The 12,838-nt window shown below is 38.9% G+C and overlaps 2 long non-coding RNA genes across 3 annotated transcripts in view; one reads left to right on the top strand and one right to left on the bottom strand.

Annotated features, from left to right (window-relative positions):
* The window catches only part of LOC128086121 (uncharacterized), a 185,371-nt gene that overhangs the window by 138,335 nt on the left and 34,198 nt on the right, over positions 1–12,838 (top strand). The window contains exon 4 of the long non-coding RNA XR_008209242.1: positions 12,403–12,528. This is a non-coding gene — a long non-coding RNA (uncharacterized LOC128086121). The remainder of the gene's footprint in view (positions 1–12,402; positions 12,529–12,838) is intronic.
* Positions 1–12,838, bottom strand: part of LOC128086124 (uncharacterized) — an 84,848-nt gene that overhangs the window by 51,590 nt on the left and 20,420 nt on the right. The window contains exon 3 of one of the 2 annotated variants that reach the window (XR_008209246.1): positions 11,508–11,682. The exons of the other annotated variant lie outside the window; for it this stretch is intronic. This is a non-coding gene — a long non-coding RNA (uncharacterized LOC128086124). The remainder of the gene's footprint in view (positions 1–11,507; positions 11,683–12,838) is intronic. 2 annotated transcript variants of the gene reach the window in all.

Genomic DNA, 12,838 nt, shown 5'->3' with positions numbered 1-12,838 from the left:
GGTGCTTTGAAGTTAATTCTTTAAAGGGCCATACTCTTGGAAGGAGAATGAGCATTATTTAGCTTCACAACATGCTGAGAAAATATTCATTTTCTTTTTGTGTGTGTATATGTAATTTTATAGCGTAGAAAAGACAGGCAGAAGATATCACAATGTCCTCTTTGAGGCTTTTGACATTACAGTTGTTTTCCTCACCAGTGGATTTTATAATATAGCAGATACACAGACTGAGGAACATAGAGGAAGGATGTAAAAGGGGACTGGCTATCTCAAACTCCACTTTGATGTAAATACTGCTATAAGACTATCCAAGAATTTGTAGTACCTAAAGGGAAAGATTTTTGGGTTTGGGCCTAAATGCTGACTAGAAAACACATATATGGCTTGAAATACGCAGGACAAGGAACATTCCATAGCTGAAAGTGTGACAATGTTTTCTTGCTTTTGAAATTGTAAGGTGGAACAGATGGTGACAGCTTAGTTAAATGTGAATGGTCTATTGAAATACCCTAAATTGTCAAGTTATAATTCTATAGAGTGTGATCTATGCACCATTTTAACAAATTTAGAGTAGTCTTCATTTTACTGCATCAGTTGGAATTGCCTTATGTAGTGAGTTATGCTGGACTTACAGGGCCTTGCAGAGTATTAACTGTTTCACTTTGGTGTCTGTGAATGTTATAAAGCTGAGGAAAAAGCCTTGCAAGTTAACAAAAAAAATCCATATCCATTCTACACTCTGAGTCATCTTCCTGCAGGAAAACTTCCAGGCAGATATCTAATGAGATTAAGAGCATTAGCAAAAATGTCATGTCTTCAGTTCTCAGCCCAAGGACAGGCTGCTCTTATCAATGCACTCCAGATCTGCTCAGGAAGGCAATAGCCAAGATCAAACCAAGCTCTGTCAAAAACATTGTTTTCTGCTTTTGCTTAATGCAACATGTCTACACTGAGCATGTTAGAAGCAGGTTGCCAAATGTCTCTATGTAGGTGTGGCACGTGGAATGAAAACGGCTGCTCGATTTGGGGATGGCAAAGCTCACAGAGCCCAACACACTAGTTCTGAGGCAGCTGAAGGAGAGGCTGCTGCCTATGAGGCCTCATCACAGTGGTGTGATGCCCATCTTTCAGGACTGTCTGTCCTAGCCCAGCCCCTTGAAGGCACCTAGACTGTCCTATACAAAACAAAAAGGAAATTGTACACACAGAACTGATATATGCATTAAAAAACTCGGTGGCATTCAGCAGAGAGATATCTGAGATTGCCTGTACAAATCTGGAGAAGAGGCTATGGCTTAACTCCCAGGAAAGTAGGTGAGGCTTTGAGATACAAATACTTACTGGGAGGTAACTTGCTGCTGATGTAGCTAAAGCAGTTGGTTTTGTGATAACCTTCTTTGTGAATGCTCTTTTTGTGTGATAAATTCGGCAAATGCAAGGTAGTTTATCTCCTTTTCATGCTGTTATGCCTCTCTCTGATCAGGGGCACGAACATGTAATTTTTCACAGTAAATGTTTCTGTGTCTCTGCCATTTTGCCTTTGGGACTCCTATCCTACATACAGAAAGAAGTGTAAGTGGTAGGCATCCTTCCTGAGAAACGAGAGAGAAGCCAGCATCGCCCCATTGCCCATGCACCAGAATAATCATCCTTTTTTTGGAATCCCATTCCTACTTGGTGAGGAGCAGAGATTTTGAGCCAACTTGTCCAAAACTAAACATGCTTGTCCCACCTTTGTTATTACAGGTGATTTTGAGCAGAGTCCTTTCCAACATCTTCTATAGAAACGCTCTATTGAGTGTTGAACAAAGTAGTCACTGAAAACTTGTTTTCACCTGCAAATTGCTCATGAACCAAGGAAAAAACCCTGAATATCTATTTGATCAGCCTATTAGCTAGGAATTACCTGTCTATTTCTTTCCATTTTTGGAACTGATAATTTACATGAAAAGAAGTGGGATGAAGTAGAGAAATAAAACAATGCTTTGTTCTTAATCCATTTATACTTTTTTTTTTCTATGGGAGAGAAGGCTACTTGCAAAAATAAGGTGGAAAACTGTTCTTAGATTACTGCTCAAAAAGTCTGAGAAAACCATGTAGGCGTATTCAGGTACTTTCAAGTCCCGGATAATTAATCCTTCATTCCGAATGGCTACAGAAGATCTAATGTCATTATTCTTTAAATAATGTATATAGCATACTCTTTAAAAGCTGCTAGGACATATATAAATTTTATGTGCCACGTTCATGTAGCCTGTGTTTATCAGTGGTTAACAGCTAAAGTGTAAGCTGAAGTTTGCATATTCTTAAAGAGTATAATGAATCTAATATTCTTCCTCTTGACACTCTTGACTCTGAGTTAAAGCAGGAGAATGCCCCAGATAAAGAGTAATTCCTTTAGTACTGTGTGTTTAGAAGTAGGTGAAATTCCTTCCACTATTGGCATTTGTACTTGGTCCACGCATACAACGAAGGGTATCTGTTAACAATCTTTTTCTGAGACTAAACAGATATAAAAGATAATATTAGTACATTTTATATCTCTGAATACGTGTATGTAAGTTTGTGTGCACTGATCACATGATCTTCAGGCTTTCTTTCATCTTGAATACTAAAATGACTCTGTTGCTCTACTGCTAAGGTAAAATGCTCTTTTAAAAATCACATGCAGAGGTTTTGATAAGGATATATCTTGAGAATAAATATGTCTTTGGCCATTGGATTTAATACACGCAAGGAAAACATCTACTTGCTGGGCTGTAGCACATTCTGAGTCTGCATAAAGAAAAGAAAGCTTAACTTATAACTGCCATTTCTTGACTTAAAAAAAGGATTGTGAAATGTAACACGTTTCCTTGTAAAAAGGCCTTGTTACAAGAAGTTTCTTCATTTAGAAGAAAAGGAAACCTACAGACTAGTGTCATTTGTTGTAAAAGCCATTTTGGCATTTGAAGAGCTCTTGTACAGATATTTTTGGTGGAATCCCCTCATAACTCACCAATTTGTGTTTCTTAAGGAAATGTAAGCTCCAGAAACAAGCACTTTTTGGTTTGGTGCTGGAATGCACACAGTTCTGCGTGTAACAATAGGGAAAGGATGTTAACATGAATGAGAATAGAGAACACACAAATGCAATAAAAATGGAAACTAAATAAAAACAAGATTAGATCTATTAAATAAATTGAAGTCTGGGCTCCTTCAATCCTGGGAGCTAATGCAAATCTAGAGGAAGGCAAGTCCTTCAATTATTCATGGATGCGCTATCAGCAGCTTTCCTTTCATTATAAGATTTAATTTGGCACTGAATACTTAAACCAGATGTCTTTTTCAAAAAGAATCTACATAACTTTGACAAGACGTTAGCACCAATCCCCAATTATCTCCATATTGGATCCAAGATGTCATTCAGGAGAACATTTGTATGTTAGTTGTGATCAAAATAAAATATAGATATCATTCTGTTTATGTGAAATAGTTGTCCCTACACACATATACTTCCTTGTTGCCATGGTTTAATCATAATTTCATTGCAACACGATTCAACAAGGAATCATCTTAGGAGAAAATTCCATTTGTCACTCAGTACTGTGGAGGTCTGATTCAATTTCCTCTCTTATAAACTGAATAATTGTTAAAAGGCCAATGATTCAGACTTCTCAGAAGAACATCTAAGTATTTCTAAATTGCCATGAATAGTATTCCATAAATACACAAAGGGAGAGAAAAACAAAAATCTCTCTCTGCTTACTGAGTGGTGACAAAAGAAATTAAGTTCAGTTAGTCATTTAAACTCTCCAGTATGGTTTTCTCTCCAGAGTATTCACAGGAGAATTGAATTCTTCCTATCTTGAGGCAGTTTATCTGTCTCTCAAAGCTTTTGTTTTCACCCTTTTTTTTTCTTCACATCCAATTTTAGCGTGCTTTGACACTCCTTTTCAATTAAAATGTAAAACACTGGTTTAATGAATTAGACGAACTGTTCAGCTTACAATCTGCTCCAATCTGAGTTTAAAACTTTATTAGGAATGCAAACTGAGACAGAAGTATTCACAAAGTTTACACGGGATTGTCCATCTCTGTCTCTTCTTAAAGCTGCTCAGTAATGTCCTGCGCATGAAATCTGCCATTTGATAAGAGACAAGCAAAGGCAAGTCTCATGTAAGACTGTGGCAGTGACAGAGGTATACTTTCCTGTTCCTTATTTCCTTAAACTTTGTAATGCAAATGTGAACTTTCCTGACAAATATTACTTGGGTCCACACACTGCATGACAAAGAAACAATCTTGCTTACAAGAATTTCAGAATGCATCTTCAGCTAAAAGAAGATCTCATTGTTAGAGTCACTGTCACTGGTCCTTCTAGGGAAGGAAGGCTCCTTGGTGGAAGTCATGAGGAAGGCTGTACTGTGCTGCATACACTCTACTGTTTCTAGAGATTTCACTCATTTGGCTGTATGGCTTTCTTTACTTTAGTCTTTCTGAATCATGCCGCTTTCCAATGACAGAAGGGTATGTGTTAAAATATTCTGACCTGAGGTGTGAGGGCCAAAGAGAGCCACTCTTCTCCTTTTTCAGTACTATTGAAAAATCATGAAGACAGCATGTTGAGTTTATAGACTGAACTAATGATGTGTAGAATAGAATACATTTCTTACAGTCAAAATGATGGCATACTTCCAGGCATTTGAGGAGTTACCTCTCTTGTCGAAGATCATAAAGTTAGGACAAATATTAAATGGTGGACTTAAGATGCTGTGGAAAAATCAATCTTAGCTTAATAGAGAGATCATTTGGTATAAGTGGTTTTCCTTTACTTTCCCCATGGCCACAAGGAGTTCAATGTCAACCAGCTAAAGAGGATGTCTCAGCACCTTCACAGCATCTGATGGTTTGCATCAAGCTAAGTGAAATGGAAAATTGCTACTGATGAACTAGATGTCTGCAATCCTGTTCGGAGTTGTAAGGCAAGAAGAGAGAGTGTTCTGATTGAGTAATGAAAAGGATGACAGGTCACAAATAACTTGTGCTGTCAGTTAAATGACACCTGAAACCAACCCAGGTCTGTCAGAGGGAGCTTACTCCTGGTTTTCATGTAATCTTTTCTGGACTTTTTAATGGAAGTTTAATTAATACTGCTGGTAGACACAGCGCCTGGCAAAGGTCATTTGAAATATTTACTTTAGTTAGTATCTGTACTGCAGAGGATGCACATTCAATACATTCTGCCTAAAATATTACAGAAAAATATCATTTGGGGATAGACTGCTGCCTCGTTAAGGTTAGATAAGAAGCATGGCTCGGTTCTCCTGCAGAATGAAGCAAAAGGATGATTTTCTTTTCCCTCCAGTCCAACATAACAGATTTTTAAACTATGATAAATTTGAGCCTCCTGTATTAATAAGCACAGTTTAGGAATCTGACTAGTAAAATGCTGTTTTGTAAAAAGCCAGCAAATCATGACCAACTCAGAAAACAATATGGATCAAAACTTATGCTAGGTAATACAGATCTATGAACTTAATTAAGAAAACTGGTGGGCTGCAAAAGGTGTTGCCAAAGTAATAAATACTTAAAGATCTCAGTGTATTCATGACTGTGGCACCCCAGTGAATTGAGAGCAGCAGTGAAAGAAACACAAAGGCTAAAACTGAGCTGTCTGAGGAAAAAAAAAATATAGTTAGTGTGTGTGGAATCCTGCTTCTCAGAGAATGGAAGATCATTTGATTAAAACATTCAGATCAAGGGATGCCTGCCCTAGAAAGTCCACGTCCTTAGATAGCCAGGTGGTCTAACACAGCTTATAGCCCATATTCTTTCTGCCTAAGGCTGTCATTCATTGCCTTGTGTTGCAGCATAAATATTGGTTCCTCCTGTACAGATTTCCCAAGTACATCCACTCTGCAGTTTGTTTCTTCTGCCGTGTTCTGGCACAGCAGAGGTGAAAGCACTTTTTCTTTTGGAGCAGATTTGTTCAAAAAACAACTAAGCACCCAAGAAAAAGCAACATTTTGCATTTGAAACATCTGAAGGAGGAAAGAAAGACAAATTAAATCCTCCTCTATGAAAGAATACTGCTTTTGTCTTAGGGAACAACCTTTATCATTCAGATATGCTGTTGCAGCACTTAGTCATGCCAAACATCTATTCAAAGAGAATTCCTTTTTATTTTCCTTTTATTCCATACCTTATAAAATGTTCCAAGACAGCAACCATTATCTAAATGATTATTCAGCTGGGTAATCCAGCCATTATCTTAATTGTCCATCCAACCTTGCTGCAATCCTTCAACCAGCGCTGCTTATTTCAAAACTCCATTTCATCTCCTGGGAGGAAATAGGAAGATTTAACCTTGGGATAGAAACAACTAAGGAAAAAATTTATATGAAGTGTTTTAATGGATATTAAAAAGAGTGGAGAGAAGAGGGAGGAGCAAATTATGCGGTTATTAGTAATTGTCTTCAATCCATTTTAATACTAAATGAGCAGATACTGTAGGATGCTGTGATACCTACATTATGAAGTGAAAGGTCAGAAACTTTCATCTGAGATCTTCATCGAATGTTGTAGGAAAGGATATTTCTGTTATATACATGTATTAGATATACATTTGATTGCGGGTATTGCTGATGGTTTTAAATTCATCTTTTAACAGAGCACCACCCACTAAAAACAGTATAGCACCACTGGCAACTATTTAGTTGTGAGTTAAACATACATTACCCTCTGCGAGCACATCTACACCAGTTAATAGAAAATCAGCTTTGGATCACATGAAAATGTAAGCAAAGACTGGGCAACCTGCTGAAAGTGGGAGGCAGTAGGACTAGCTGATTAAAAATATTACTGTTTTAAGTAGCTATTCCTTAAGAGGAAGTTAAGCGTGATGCTGCTCACCACCACAATGTGCCAGAATTACTACCCTATGTTAAATGCTGCCCTTTATGCTGTTTCAGTTCATAGGTTTTGAGAGGGGGCACAGGGGAGGTGGCAGTAGCTTGGAGGTGTTTTTCTTGCTTGATGCACTTACTAACATCTCCAGCACAACAGCAGTCTGGGGAAGATGCCTACTTGATTCTGCTGAAGTCAGAGCTTCTGCTATCTTCCCCTACATGCACACACACATTGCTGCTTGCAGGAGTGCAAAAATGAAAGTGTAGAATGCTCTCCCTGGGAGAGTGCAGAGTGATGAGTATGGGACGGAGCTGCAGCCCGAGGCCACTTTGCTCTGCCTAGTGAAGTGTACCCTGTAGTTTCCTGCTGAGCTGCAGAGCCTGTTAGGAAGCAGGCAGAGAACAAGGAATCTCTGAGGCTGTTTTCTCTTACAGAAGATGATGATTTACTCCTGAGTAAGAATGCTTGTAGGGAGAATGAAATCACCTTTGTATCCCACTCAGACTGGGTATTGCACAGCCAAGCACCAGGTCTGTGACTGAACCACCCTATTTTCAAGTGGGATTACAGCCAAGACACCTCAGTTACAATGCTCACACGTTTGGCATTGATATCTGTGTGTTTGCAAAATGGCTGCGGAGTGCAGAACAACACTTTGCTTATACAATTCTGCTTCTCTTCCTGATTTGTTTAAAGGATTTAGCTGGCTGAAAAACTGGGATGCGATAAGTGAAATGGTGGTGACAGTGTGAATGAATCCTACTGGTCCCAGTATCAGATTTAGAGATGCCATCCATACACATCATTTCTGAGGTTACTCTTACTTTCTTAGAAATTTGTCCATGTAAAAAAGAGCAGAGATTAATACAGTGATCTACCTGATTATTTTCATTCTTTGGCAGTTTTAACTGAGGGTTGCAGAGAAATGCCACTCTCTGTCCTCAGATCAGCCACTCCATTGAACTGCCCCTACGTGATAAATTCATCAGATCAGGCTACAAAGTATGCATTCTGTTCATTTGTACATTTGTTGCCAGCTAGCATTGCTGTACATGATGCTAAACGCTTTGCCTGGGGACTTGCCATGGATGTGTTAAGCGGTGGTGATGCACATGTACAGGGCTTGGACACATTGCCTGTATTTCTACCCCAGGCTGGGAAGAAACAGAAAGGTGCAGATAACTGTTTATGTACCCTAGCACCACAGGAAAGCATGAATCTAGAGATGATTTACTCTTCAGTAAAAGAAGATTTATTCCACAGTGATGCAATCTCATTTCTTCACCCTCTTTCCCAACTCACGCTTTAGTTCTTGAACAATTCCATGGAAAACAGTGACTTGAAAGAGGGCAGTATCTATGCATCACATTTTGTCATTTTCTCTAATTTTCTGTCTCTACTTTTATAATCAGTGCCAATGTTGTCTTCAAGTCTCAATTGCTCTATTTTTTATCTAAGCCTGCAAGAGCTATTTCTGTGGTAGTGTTCAGTTCATTTTCCCATTATTTCTTAGCTAAAACTTTCAAATTATTTTGTCTTTAGTTAAAAGTCTTTGCTGCTTCAAATTCACCCTGGGCAACTTCATTATTTTCCTTTCCAGCTATCTATCCTGTGTCAATTATGGGACCATTACTTCTGTTACCAAAGCAATGATACTCCAGTTTTCTAATAGAGAGATAACAGTGTTTGGTTCATATTTATTTTAATTGCTCATGGATATTGATCTAATGTGAAATTCATTTGTCTTTCAAATGTGATGAAATAGAAATGTGGAGGTCTTTTAAATGAGTGGAGGGCACGAATAAAGGCAGCTCCTGTACAAACCGCTCAGTGCCACAGGCTGATTTTCATTGCTAAACATGCCAGTTGGAGGCATTTCTAAGGCACTCAATGCCACTGAACCAAAGAGCCAACCTTGAAATAAGAATCTCATTACAGAGAGAAGAATACTGAGAATAAACAGGTGCCTGTATTGCTAAAATTGCTTTGTTATTCTTCAAATTTACTGGTTGTTATTAGAAGCATCCCTTAACCAAAATAACAGTTTCAGATATTTTGGAGGTGGTTAGGTCTGGCTTTGAAAACAGTATTTGCCTGCAAAAATTGCCTCACTGATTAGTTAAATATAAATTTCAGCCCTAACTTCCTAAAACCTCAGAGATTATTTATTTTATTTGGAGCCCAAAATAGGGTCACTATTCCAACTCCCGTTGTGATTATTTATAATGAAGTGCTGAGATGAAGCTCGATGAGCTGTGCTGGCTCATGTTCCTAGCTCTGTGTGATGCATCGTAACCAAATCCCAGTTCTTTCTGTAAGAGATTTTGCAGTGGTTAATGGAGAGGAATAAAGCAGTGTCTTGGGGAAAGGGAGAACTGGAGGGAGACCCAGCCTGTGTTCCCAGGAGTGCAGGAGCTTTCCCCATGAAAAGTCTGGCAAAGGCAATATTGGGTGGGATGACGTGAGTTTGGGGCTGGAGGTGACTGCCAACCACAGGATCTGTGAATCAAAAGAGGGGGAGCAAATTGGGAAGGTTCTGTGAACTCAATCTATAAAGCATCCCTTTTTATTTATTTATTTATAAATTCAGAGATTACCTAAAAGTGCTGCAAAAACCTGGTGTAAAGGCTTGTTTCTTCAGCCTTTAGGAGGATGTGTTGGCTATGCTATAAATACGATATTAAGACAGTACAAAGTTGTTGCAGGTGACTGGTCTGTTTTCAGTTTCCTTCAGAGATCGTTTTTGGAAGAAACGGCATTCTAGAGGGGGCTTATCCCAAGGCAAAAGGAAAAGCAAATTAAGGGAAAAGATGTGCATCTCAGACCCTGTAACACTGTTGAGCTGATAAGTGCCTGAAGTGGGAGAAGTACAGCCTTCAGTGTTCCTCGATGGCTGAAGCAGGTCTGACAGTGCCGATTCCTCTCTGTCAGAAATTTCATAGCCTGCTTCAGAAGCACAGTAACTATCTCCAGCTGCTGAAGCCACCAAGATGGTTTTGTTTCAAGATGCTAGAGGTTTAGATTTCCACTAAACACAAATAAGTGTATGTCCTTAGCTGACACTAAGACACATGCTGTTCGTAACATGCGCCGTGTGCTCCACTGCACACGTCCATTTTCACATAATTGGAAAATATCCACCAACCAGTAAATTAAATTTCAGTGAAGTATGAGTTGCAACACAAATCTTGCTTGTCTCACACATCTTTGCTCCCTCCTCAGCAGACCTATGTGAAATTATACGTTCCAGGAGTACGTATTCCTACCTAGGACAAAATGTCAGTACTGTCACACTTCCTGAGTATGAAACAATTTTGCTAATATATACATAGAATATTTTATGATAAGAGAAAATCGTTGCTCAAAGTCACTGCATTCTATGTTGCAAAGAAATATCCAGCAGAAATGTCTTACTTGGAAGTTAGGAACTGCCTAAGTAATAGTGAGATCTCTGCAAAATAAGGATTTTTTTTTTTAAGCATTATTATCCTTTTGGCATGAGTGACTAATGGAAGAATGCTTTATTTCAATTAAGTGCAGAAACTGCTCTCAGTACCATGCATCCTTGATGAATTTTATTCAGTCACAGCTCCTTCAGGTGCAAGAGCTATACAAACAGCAGCTCTCTGCTCTCCTACCAGACCAACCCTGAGAGCGAATGTTCATTCTTTTCAGAACTCTGTATAGATACCTATACACACATCCCAGTGCTCAGAGTCTTTTGAACGTGTTGAAGGTTGGTTTTCCAGCACTCTTGCTGTTGATGATTCACCGATTCCTTTCTTGAGCTACTTCTCCATTTTTCATTACAAAGGAGTTTCAGTAAGATTTAGCTCAGAATTAACCAAAGTTTCTCTCTCTTATTATTTTAAATGGGCAGCAGGATATAAGTTGCCCATTCTGAAAGAATCTCACTGAGAAACTTGGAATAATTTGGGAGAGAGTTTAAAACTGTGTTGTTATTCATATCTGAGGGCATTTGCATTTGAATAATGCCAATTAAAAGTGCCCTTCGAAATGACTGAAATAAGAATAATTTCTGTGCTCTGTGTTGCTTTCTAATTACAACTTGTTCAGAAGTTATACTCCCGTGGCAGAGAATGTCAGCCAGAAGTTACAAATGGCAAGTGCTTAGATGACTTTCAACAAGTGTTCTTCTGTCTCACTCTGAATTTCCATAAACCTCTTGGACTGTTCAGTCAGTGGGCTGCCAGTGTTTCCCCCAGGAACTAGTTCTATATGCTGATATATTTTGTGTCAGAAAGTTTTTCTGCTATGGAAACAATCACTTTGCTGTTTTTAACATCATCCAGTTATTTCTAATCTTCTCTCTTTGATGTCTGAATCTTTAGCTGCTGGTGCCACATTCATTCTGTTTAGCCCTTTATCATTTAATAGCTTCTGACTCCCAGTAAACTATTCAAAGGAAGAGTAGCAAAAACTACCCTGACCACCAAGGTTTGGTAGTAGCCTTATTAATGTTGTTGTAGTACAGAAGGATACCTAGGTGCTAGTTTGAAATGCCACGGTGTGACTTAATTTTACAAATATTAAAATACTGTTGCTAGACCTGAAAGGCAGGACACATTCACAAGGAACTTTTTCTGAAGTCTTACCATGGCAGGAAAGGAGATGGCTGTTGTCTGTGCTGCTCCAGCTGTCACCTCAGGCATCCTATTACCAGATAGCAGGGGCTGGGGAAGCCTTTAGTGTGCTTTGCGGCCGTGTGAGGCCTTTGGGAAGGAGCTAGCTATGGATGCAGAGGCTGTGTCAGCTCTCCTTTGCCTCTTTCTGATGAAGAGATGATAGAAAAAAAGAATAGAAATAGAAATTTTCAATTTTTGATTTTCAATAGATTTTCAATAGAAAAAAAAGAATAATTGGAATATTCCCACTTACGTCAACCAATACTTTTGAACAAGAGAGTCATACTCCACTTCTTCAAGAAATGCTCTTCCATTCACAAGGCTAAGTTCCTAAGAGTTTCCTACAAGTAACAATACAAACACCCACTGTATTTTCTTTTCAATGTCTGTTTCATCACCACTTATTTCCAGGCTTCTTCAGCTTTTATATTCCTGAGGAAGTACATTCTTGAGGTTTTATCTGAGGTTTAGGCCTCAGATCCTACAAGATGAGACACTGAATATTAAGCCCAGAGTCCCTGAGGAGCAGCTAGGATTACCAAACTAAGAAATGTCAGTAAGATGAGAATTCACTAAGCAGAGCTTGTAGGTCACATTGTCTGCTTGGCTCTTTCTGTTGAATAAACACAAATCAGCAGGAAAACACAACGTTTGGGGGGACCTGGTATTTTCACACAATTTTCAGCTTATGTAGGTGTCCATCTGTAAAGATGTGGATACAGCAGCTCTGGTGAGCTCCAGAATACACAGTACCTTATTGCTTCGGGGTGTTAGTGAGTCACTGGGACAATTCAAAGTGAAATTTATTCTTGGATGCATGATACTCAATAAGAAATAAGCTTATGCTGCATCTCCAATATTTCAGGTATGCCCCACTATGTGACTACAGAGTTCAGCTGGCTTGTAGCATCAGTGTGACAGTAGTGCAACTGTCCAGTCTTCACAGCAGTGTTCAGGACTGACCAGCTGGTAGCTGATTTCCTGCTACAAGGTAGGAGTTCATTTTCAGCTCCATTCTTTCACAAGTAAGTGGTTATCCTTGGCTGTATTATTGTCAAGTTCTCAAAAAAGATAGATGTGACTGCGATGTCAGACAAAACCAGAACATTTTAAATTTAAGGATTAATAGTAGCCTTGCTGGAAGGGAAAAATACCATGAAAGGTACTAACTTTAGCAGTAATGTCTATTTTAAGTAGTAATGAAAAGCAGTCTGCTATGGAAGAAAGCTATTAAAGACAGATCCAAAGAGCAAAGAAACACTGATATCACCTAGCTTGCCCACAGTGTAACGGAGGACTGG

This window comes from Tympanuchus pallidicinctus, unplaced genomic scaffold (genome assembly GCF_026119805.1).
Source record: "Tympanuchus pallidicinctus isolate F22 unplaced genomic scaffold, pur_lepc_1.0 scaffold3, whole genome shotgun sequence".
Lineage (NCBI taxonomy): Eukaryota > Metazoa > Chordata > Aves > Galliformes > Phasianidae > Tympanuchus > Tympanuchus pallidicinctus.
The sequence above is the reverse complement of the archived record's forward strand: the minus strand, read 5'-3'. Positions and strand labels throughout refer to the sequence as shown.